The 10,750-nt window shown below is 37.1% G+C and overlaps 1 pseudogene; it reads right to left on the bottom strand.

The window, feature by feature from the left end:
• Positions 1-6,420: 6,420 nt before the first annotated feature.
• LOC116551208 lies at positions 6,421-7,386 on the bottom strand (annotated as a pseudogene).
• Between the last annotated feature and the right edge of the window lie 3,364 nt (positions 7,387-10,750).

Genomic DNA, 10,750 nt, shown 5'->3' with positions numbered 1-10,750 from the left:
TAAGTACATAGTCATACACAGTATAAAATATTAGAAGAAGGCCAGGAAATGACATCTGAAATTCAAGCAGGAAAATGAGATAAAAACCAATCACATATGTGATGGGTTTTTTTTTTTTTTTTGGCATTATGTTTTGTTCTCAAATGTATGATGAATTTAGGGGTGTTCATTTTATTATCAGGTGTCATGCAGCATGACTTACATGAACCACACATTTATTTTTTATGTGGTACATGCTTTATATAAAAAACTGCTCTATAACAAAACATTTTTTAAAATGAAAAGAAATAGAATTTGAAGCAATCAGTCTAATGTTGCTTACCCATGTCTGGAACTAACAATTTAAAGGTCACAATATGTCACAAAATTGTTTTGTAGTTGATGCCAACTTTAGCGGTGTTTGTGGTTTTAACCCAATACTGCAGACCTAAGTGAGAAAGAAAATAAATAAGTAAAAATTATTCTACCCAGCAATGGCTGAAATTCACATACATTGAAACTCTGTCACTTTTGAGGTGAGCCTTGTCTTACATTAAAAACATTTTCTTTTCTGGTCATCAGAATGCTACCTTATCTATTCCCCACACCTGCAGTCCCAGCTGTGGCCAAGTGCTGAGGTTTGTTGTACCCAGAGGTCTGTACAATCTGTTCACGCAAGCCATGCACCTTGCTTTGCTTCAGCCTGCCCCTGTTACAAACATTCACCTGTTTTCACACACCTGCTGTGACAGCTGCATCAAGAGGCTAGCTATTGCCATAAGGTATTTTGGTCCCAAAATGCCACTCCTTTTGCCAATTTCTCAAAGTTTCCTTGCCAAGTCCCCATATTTTAGAGTCTGAAGGTGACACTTTTGCATATAGTCCTAAAACTGAAGTTTACAATGAGGAAGTAGACACAATAAGATAGAGAACAAAATATAAACATTATGTTATATTTGTTATTATAGGATATTACAGTTTGTACCTGATACCAAAATGATCTTTTTAATACTACCTTCACTACTAGCCAACATCTTTGGACTCATTAAATGGGATGGGCAGTTTCCAAGGCATATTTACATAGGATTATACTCCTCCTTAGATACAGTTATTAAAGATGCAGAGTAAAAGAAAGTCTTGGCTGGGTGTGGTGGCTCAGGCCCATAAATCCAGCACTTTGGAAACCCAAGGTGGGCAGATCATCTGAGGTCAGGAGTTCAAGACCAGCCTGGCCAACATGGTGAAATCCTGTCTCTACTAAAAATACAAAAATTAGCCAGCGTGGTGGTGGGTGCCTGTAGTCCCACCTACCCAGGAGGCTGAGACAGGGAGAATTGCTTGAGGCCGGGAGGCAGAAGTTGCAGTGAGTGGAGACAGAGACAGAGTGAGACTCCAACTAAAAAATAAATAATAATAATGAAATAAAATGAAGTCTTACATTGTATTGGTGATAGTGTAAATTGCTAGAACCATTTGGGAAAAGTATTTGTCATTGTCTATAAACAGTCATTCAATCTGCTAAGATCATTTGAGGATTTTTATCATAAAATTATAGACATGCACACACACATGCGTGCGCACACACACACAAACACACACACACGCACACACAAATATATGCATACATACTTATCCATACTCTCACTCAGCAATTACATGGGGAGGATTGACAGAGATATTTCTAAATTAGAGGTTAGTTTTCATATATACTGGTTAATTATATTTTTACATAAAAGTTATGTATGCATTGTTCTTATACTCACCAATTATATCTTTATAATATTTGCACAGATGTGTACGATCTAAATTGGAACCAGCATGATTTACTTTCAGTGTGAGCTGGGACTCAAGCTCTACATATAACTTGGTGACTGAAATGTGCCCCATGCTTGAGGGCAACAAAAACAAAGACATAAAAACAGCTTTTGAGAAGCCTATTGAAAAATAGAGGAAGAGGGATATGAAAACACATGCAACATGCTTAGAGATGCTATGGTATAAATAGGTATAGGATATACTAAGGGTAGAAGAGACAGTAAGAACAATGTTTATTTGAACATATTGGATCAGGAATGGCTTTAAAAATGCGATACCATTTGAATAGCGTTACAAACTAGAAGTTGATTTTCCCAGACCGACTGATGTGGAAAAGAGATCAGAGGAATCAAAGCCTCTATAAAATTTAAATAATCAAAAGCCCTGAAGCCATATTTTTGGAAAAACAAAAGTTTTTTAACTTCATTAATCTCTTTAAGGAAAGAAAAACAGAACTACAGCCAGATAATTCACATTTGCTTGTTACAAAAGAAAATAGCATGACACAGAAAAGTGGCTTTATTTGAATACCACATTATGAAGATTTAAAATGTTAAACCTCACATATCAACAACAAAAGAAGAGGGAGAAAATGGATTCATTCACTTTTTTTTCTGAAATATAAATGCAAATTCAAATGCAGTAATACTGGGGACTTTCAACAGGGCTGAGGGAAGAAAAACCCATAATCTTATATTCTTTCAATCAAATACCCCTTATTTTAATTTCCAAAGCTGCTTTGAATTTTTTGCAATCCAGTTACATGGGTTGCTCATTTGTAGGAAACGCTTTCCTTGATACTATACCTATAATATCACCATTGAGGTGGAACTTGGCACTCTAATGAAACTACTAGGGTTTCACATATCTTGCCAGCCCTACATAGTAACATTTCATTGTCATGGGAATGAAATAAATATTTAAATATGATTATTTTATGTATTATCTATTTAGTGAATTTCAAGGTAAAACAGTCAGCTATTTATACTCTAAGGGTTGGTAGGGAAAAAGATGTGATTTCATATACAACAAGATTCTTCATGTGGTATTTAACAACTTCAAATACAACACAGGCATAATACGAAGACCGATAACAGAATCCTAGGGCAGGAAGAACAGTTCTTACAAAGTTTATGCATTACTTGTCTCAGCAGTATTTCCTCTTCATCTTTGAGCTTTTGTAATATTTATAAAGCTGTGTGAAGAAGTTTGATTTTCTAGTTCCCATTTGCATCACAGGGTGCATCTTTAAATAAGAGTTATCAATTGGAATGAGGGTTTGAGCTCGGAGAGACACCAGTATTGAGGAGAAAACAGTAGTGAGAAGAGATATTTACCTAAAGAAATCTAAGCAAGCTGCAGTTAAATGCAACACACACACACACACACACACACACACACACACGCTTTATCAATTATAATTATCTTAAACCACAAGGATAGCAATGTATTACCAAAGCACTCTGATTCATTATTTTCACATTGCAACTGGAATAATCTCTGCAAAGATGTAGATTATTGATGCTACTTCACTGTTTAACATTTTTCAGTAGCTTCCCATTGCTTTTACAAGTTAATCTCTCTCATTGTGGTGCGTCTCTTTTTTATTAATGAAATTTTTTTAACATATATTTTATTGTGTTTTAGGTTTTGGGGTACATGTGAAGAACATGCAAGATTGTTGCATAGGTACATACATGGCAATGTGGTTTGCTGCCTTCCTCCTCCTCGTCACCTATATCTGACATTTCTCTGGGTGTTATCCTTCCCCAACTCCCCACACCCCACTGTCCCTCCCCTAGTTCCCCCTGACAGACCCCAGTGTGTGATGCTCCCCTCCCCGTGTCCATGTGTTCTCATTGTTCAACACCTACCTATGAGTGAGAACATGCGGTGTTTGATTTTCTGTTCTTGTGTCAGTTTGCTGAGAATGATGGTTTCCAGGTTCATCCATGTCCCTACAAAGGACACAAATCCGTTTTTTATGGCTGCATAGTATTCGATGGTGTTTATGTGCCACATTTTCCCTGTCCAGTCTATCATCGATGGGCCTTTGGGTTGGTTCCAGGTATTTGCTATTGTAAACAGTGCTGCGATGAACGTTCATGTGCATGTGTCCTTATAGTAGAACGATTTATAACCCTTTGGATATATACCCAGTAATGGGATTGCTGGGTCAAATGGAATTTCTATTTCTAGGTCCTTGAGGAATCGCCACACTGTCTTCCACAATGGTTGAACTAATTTACACTCCCACCAACAGTGTAAAAGTGTTCCTATTTCTCCACATCCTCTCCAGCATCTGTATTAATGGAATTTTTTTTGAGACAGCATCTCCCTCTGTCATCCAGGTTGGAGTACAGTGGCATGCTCAGAGCTCACTGCAGCCTGAAACTCCTGGTCTCAAGCGATCTTACTTTAGCCACCCAAGTAGCTAGGACTACAATGTATGCCACCATAAAAAAAAAACTGTTTAAACTTCTATAGAGAGGTGTCTCCCTATGTTGCCCAGTCTGATCTTGAACTCCTGGCCTCAAGTCCCTTAGAGAAAAAATTACAAATAAGAAATGGAGATGGGAAATAGGGATGGGGAGAAAGTTCAGAATGAACCTTATGGTGCTGGATTCAAGTCATGAGGTACCAGCATGAACTTATGTTGTATTTTACCCTGTATGTTAATGTATATTAGACATAGAAATAAATTTTAATGTGCATACGTGGATTGGCATACATATGTATGTCTCTTAGCTCTATCCACTGAAAGGGCTTAGGTGCAGTGTCACTGCAGTAGCAACGGGGACAGTGGGCATTCAGATTTTAGTTGCTAATTTCATTAGAAACAAACAAACCAAAGAATCATAGTTCCTTGAAGAAGTGAAGGATTCCCAGGTAGACAGTATTTATATTTGGCTGATTTACAAACTTTGGAGAACATGGTTTTAAATAATGTATGACAAAATATATATGGAGTGAATATAATTAAAGAATTTAATTTTTTTTTTAATAAAAGGCATTCATTTCTTATTTGAGTACTTTTTCACTAAGGCTTTGTAGCCCCTTCCATCACAAGGTAAAACATTTGTATGCATATACTGACATCTGGTGGAGATTCCATATATCTAATGTAAACTGAGGAGAAAAAAATATGGAGAAAATTCTATTTAAATTTATTTAAAAACTTATTTTGCCTTCATATTCTTAGTAATTCAATATAAGAAAATTTGAAACAGTTTTGTTGGACTCTGTATACATTTACTATAAACTCCATTTTCAGTTTGTAGCATACGTAGAAATATATAGCCCATATATCCTAGTGTCTAACACAATGGTTTGCACACTGAAGATGCTTTGTGTTTGTGGTGTTTACATTCCATAAATACATGTCTATTTTTGTAGCTAAAATTATCACAAGGTCAAAACATCGTTATGTGGGAGAATTGACTGAAAAAATGGATATGCAACATATTTAGCAGTGTTTTACTAAACTGGAAAAATCTTGAGAGGTGGAGAGAAATTAGATGACAAGAGTTTCAAATAAAGTACAAAATTCCAGAAGTAAGGGTATCTTTTTTAATTTTTGAAGCAACAGGCTACGCAAACAAAACACTTCAAGCTTAGATGGCTAGTTCTGTTGCATGAAGATCTCAGGTAGGCCTCAAAGCACAATAAGTAACTAATAAAAACATAATCTGCTAAAAATGTTTCGTAACTCTGCTTTGGAGCTATGACGTGGCAAGGACTTACTAGTTTGAAGGCTTGATCTTCAGCTCACAAGGCAAACTTTAGTTACATATTCTTTTACCAATAATCCATATACTTACATGCTGAGTGATCTCTTTCCAGCCGACAAAGAAATAACCCTGAGAGGTCAGGCTCCTCCAGAAATGAAGTTCCCGTAGTCTCCAGGGACGCTGACACCATAGACCTTCCAGTTCATCCACACTGTAATATTTCTTGATCTTGTATGTCTGTCACACTGTTTGTGAGTTCTGAAAAAAAAAATCACAAAATTCAAGTCATAATTCATGCCTGTCTTCAAATAGAAAGTGATTTTGTGCCCTGGTCTATTTCTCACATCTGACAAAGTGTACTGAATTTATTAAATTGACCATGTCCAAGATTTATTATAGTCTGAAAAAATAAAGAAATTCAAGACAGTTTATTTAAACCTATCTGTTTGTATGCTTCAATTTCACCCTATATAGGAGTAGGTGTAGAGTCAATGTACTATTTCATATGTTCATAATTTCTACTTCCCAGTTATAAACTCAGATTAATTCTTTTTCTTTTTCTTTTTTTTAAAGACATTTATTCAGCTTCACAGTCAGACTATTACATTTAGCAATCAACAGCATGGTGCAAAAAAAAATCTACATTAAAATCCTTTGTTGGAATGCTTTACGCTTTCCGCAGAACAGAAACTAAAATAACCTGTTACACAATTAGTCACAAATACAGTCCTTGAGTGTTTTGCCCTTATACATGAGTATTTGTTTAAATCGTGTCTTCTTTGTAGCACCTAGGCCCTGTTGCCACTGTGCTTGGCTGAGTTCACAAATCTGTTGTAACCTGTAGCTTCCCTGTCACTTCTCTGGCTCTCCTCTCCTGCTACGCTTTGTTTCCTAATTAAAATCTTCTGCCGCTGCCATAACTACTGCTGCTACTGGAACACCATAGCCACTTTGGTTTCATGGTTTGGCAAAGTATTGGCTGCCAACATCAGAGGGTCCAGAGCTTCTGCCTCCAAAGTTTCCTCCCTTCATGGGTCCAAAATTTGAAGACTGATTTATATAATTGCCAAAATCATTGTAGCTTCCAAGCTTCCACCACCTCCAAAATTACTTGCATCATTACCAAATCCATTATAGCCATCCCCACTGCCACCATATCCACCACCACCATGGCTGCCACCAAAGCCACCAGGACTATTGAAGTTTCCTCCATGACCAAAGTTGTCATTTCCAACGAAACCACCTCCACAACCATCACCAATGTTTCCACAACCACTTTGACCTTTGGCTGGATGAAGGACTAACCAGCTCTTACTTTGACAGGGCTTCCCTAACTCACAGTTGTGGCCATTCACAGTGTGGTATTTCTGAATGACAATCTTATCCAAGGAGTCAAGGTCATCAAAGGTCACAACGGCAAAGCCCCTTTTCTTGCCACTGCCTCAGTCAGTCATGATTTCAATCACTTCAGTTTTTCCTTACTGTTCAAAGTAATCTCTTAGGTGTTGTTCTTCAGTGTCTTCTTTAATGCCACCAACAAATTGTTTTTCACAGGCAAGTGGGCACCCGTTCTTTGAGAATCTTCTTTTCAGACGGTTCTCTCTGGTTCCACAGCTCTGCCATCCACTTTGTGTGGCCTTGCATTCATGGCTGCATCCACCTCCTCCACAGTGGCATAGGTGATGAACCCAAAGCCCCTGGAGTGCTTGGTATTTGAATGTCTTGATACCACACAGTCCGTGAGCCTTCCCCACTGTTCAAAACGGCTCCTCCAGCTCTTATTGGCTGTTTCAAAGCTCAGCCCTCCAATGAAGAGCTTCCTCAGCTGTTGGGGCTCTTTAGGAGACTCTGACTTAGACATGATCACAGGGAGAAGAGAGACTTCTTTACTCTTTAAAACTTTAAAAGTACATTTTTTTAATCCTTCTTCTAGTTTTTGAATATTTTAAACACGTTACCTTTTTTTCTTTTCTTTTCCCCTCTCTTTTTATGCTTATTTAAGTCTATCTCCAATTTTATACCCCTTTTCCCTTCTATTTCCCCATGCTGCTCTAGATGTCAGACAGAGAGATTAAGACAAATGATATTTGATATAGATCATAACTGTAATTTTACCATCCTTTACTTTAGCCCTGGAAGATATCATAAAGGTTATGCAGTGTTACTTTCTTACTTTATGCATAGATAAAATATTAGATGCAAGGATAAAGTAATTTTCCCAGAGTCATTAGGGAACTCGTTCACAGAACTAGATTTATTACCTAATTCATTTGTCCATCATTCTTTCCCTATTTTCACCCTAATTTCCTGGTTTAATAGTCCACCCTAGTAAAGCCATCATCTAATCCTTTTTTATGCCTCAGGAAATTATTTTCACTCACAATTTAAAGTGAAACTTGTTATTATAAATTTCTGTTGTAAGAGTGATAAATGTGAACTTTCTGTTTATTAGTTTTCTTGATTTTAAAGTTTACTTTCTTTGAATCTACTTGTTTCTTAGTGAGATAGCTCACTTAGAAAGTGAGTTCACTTTGGGAGTAAAGTAGCTGTTTAAGTGGGTCTTATTCTTCTAAATTTTTATTTTTGCAAAATTTCCTCCCCCAAAAATATTTCCCTTCTCTGTTTTGCAAATCTGAAAATGGATTAGGGGGTTAAAGTAGTCATAAAGAAAAGTGAAGTCAAGATAATTAAACACTCATAATTTTTAGCTTTTCTGTGGCATTGACCATACTGCTTCTTTTTTTTCTTTTTGAGATAGAGTCTTGCTCTGTTGCCCAGGCTAGAGTACAGTGGCACGATCTCAGCTCACTGCAACCTCCACCACCCAGGTTCAAGCAATTCTCCTGCCTCAGCCTCCTGATTAGCTGTGATAACAGATGCCCACCACTGCACCTGGCTAATTATTGCATTATTAGTAGAGATGGCATTTCACCATCTTGGCCAGGCTGGTCTTGAACTCCTGACCTCAGGATCTACACACCATAGCCCCCAAAGTGCTGAGATTTCAGGCATGAGCCACTGGACCATATTACTTCTAAAAGCTTAAACTCTCTGTGTTTTTCAGTCACTAAATTCAGTGGTCCTTATATTTGAAAATGTTAACTTGAATTTTAATTTACTTTTATCATTTCTCTTCTTTTCATTCATTCACTCAACTTTGCACTAAGTGCTTACTCTTTGCTATGTGTAACAACCTGGCAGACCAGAGGTAAAGGCAATAACCCTTTCCCTTAAGAAGCTCACTGTTTAGGTTGAAAAAAAAAAATCCCTTTTTCTTTGAATTTGCCACTTCCGAAGCTTTCCTAGTGGAGAAAACTTTCTTATTCTTTTTCAGTTTTGAAAGTTCCTAATCTCTCTCCATGTCTTTCTCTCTCTCTCTCTCTCTTTGTGCACATGTATGTGTGTGTCTCCTAAGGATCTCTTATCCATGCTAAAATTTGGTTCCTTACACATTGCTTTTCTGTCCCCATACACTACCTCTTTGGGTGATTTCATTGACTTTCATTGTTTCAACTACTAATTATGTGCCTCTTTCTTCCAAATTTATTTGTCCTCTTAGACCTCTCCTTGCAGTCTAGGATTAATTAATCAAAACATTTGCTTGCTCTACAAACATAGGCGACACACAGGAGCTTCAAAAATGTCAAAACTGAACAAATATTCTTCCCAAGGCCTATTTCATTATTGTTTTCTTTCTGCTGGCAGAAATGCATTTGCTCTATTAACCCAACCAGAAACCTAGAAGTCATCCTGACTTCTTTTTTTCCCCTTATCCCCTCCTGTGATTAGTTATCAATTTTCTTGGTTTCACCCTTACTATTTATTTACAATCAATCCATGCCTTCCATTCTTATTTTCTTGCCCCTTATTCAGACACCAATTCACTCATAACTAAAAACCATAGTAACTATGTGATTTTCTTGCTTCTTTTTCTTTTTCCCATCACATCTGCACTTCTCATACATGTCAGAGTGACCTATCAAATGCAATTTTAAGTATTTATGGAAATACCATGGCTCCTCATTTGTATTGGATTAAGTCTCAGTCTCCTTAATCACATGCACAGAATAGTCTTTACAAACCTAAACTTTACAGCCAAATAATGTTGAATTGCTTTTAGTATCATATATGTATTATGTGTGTCCCATGTGAATATATGAAATGTCTTCAGCCGGGCATGGTGGCTCATGCCTATGATCCAAGCACTTTGGGAGGCCGAGTTGGGTGGATCATTTGAGGTCGAGTTTGGGAACAGCCTGGACAACATGGTGAAACCCCATCTCTACTAAAAGTACAAAAATTTAGCCAGGCTTGGTGGCATGCACCTTTAATCCCAGCTATTTGGGAGGCTGAGGCAGGAGAATCGCTTGAACCCAGAGGCAGAGGTTACAGTGAGCAGAGATCACACCACTGCAGTTTAGCCTAGGCAACAGAGTGAGACTCTGTCACAACAAAAATAAACACATAAAAATAAAATAACATAAAATGTCTGCAGGTGTCCTCTCTTCACCTGTCTCACTTCCATTTGTAAGTTAAGGCATCTACTAACAAGCCTGAACAGATAGTCAATGTTCGGCTGGGGATATTCTTTTGTAACTTACTAGTGTTGTCTGTGTATTACTCTCTTCAACTATTCATCATACCTCATAATCAGCATTTATCTTCATCTGCATGCCCCATAACCACTTCTAGTAGATGGTAAAATCTGTGAAGACGGGGTGTCCAGTACAAAAGCATAGTGCCCTGTTCAAGGCAGGCTTTCAAATATTTCATCAACAAAAATTTGAAATAATAACATTTTATTATATTTGGTAATAATTTATTATGTATATATTTTAAACATCAGTCTGATCATGTCACATCCCTGCTTGAAGCCTTCCACAGGCTTTATACTATACTTTTGTGCCTTAAAGATCTCCTTTACAAACTTTCAAAATTAAAAGCATTTAAATCTAAATCTTCCATGGCTTAGTCCTTCACCTCCTTTGACCTTTGTCCAAGTTTTGCCTTATCAGAGAAATCATTACCAACCTGGGTCACATTATATTTCTGCTTTTGTCTGTTCACGCCTTAATATAGCCTGATATATATTAGTTAATTTATTTATGCATCCTCCTGAGTTTGCTACACTACAAGTTCCGTAAAAGCTAGAGTTTTATGTAATTTGTGCACTGTTACATTCAAGGTACCCAGATTATTATAGATTTATTATGTTAAATGTGTGA

Source organism: Sapajus apella, unplaced genomic scaffold (genome assembly GCF_009761245.1).
Source record: "Sapajus apella isolate SASKATOON/1434 unplaced genomic scaffold, GSC_monkey_1.0 scaffold9, whole genome shotgun sequence".
NCBI lineage: Eukaryota > Metazoa > Chordata > Mammalia > Primates > Cebidae > Sapajus > Sapajus apella.
This window is presented reverse-complemented; position numbering and strand designations above follow the sequence as displayed.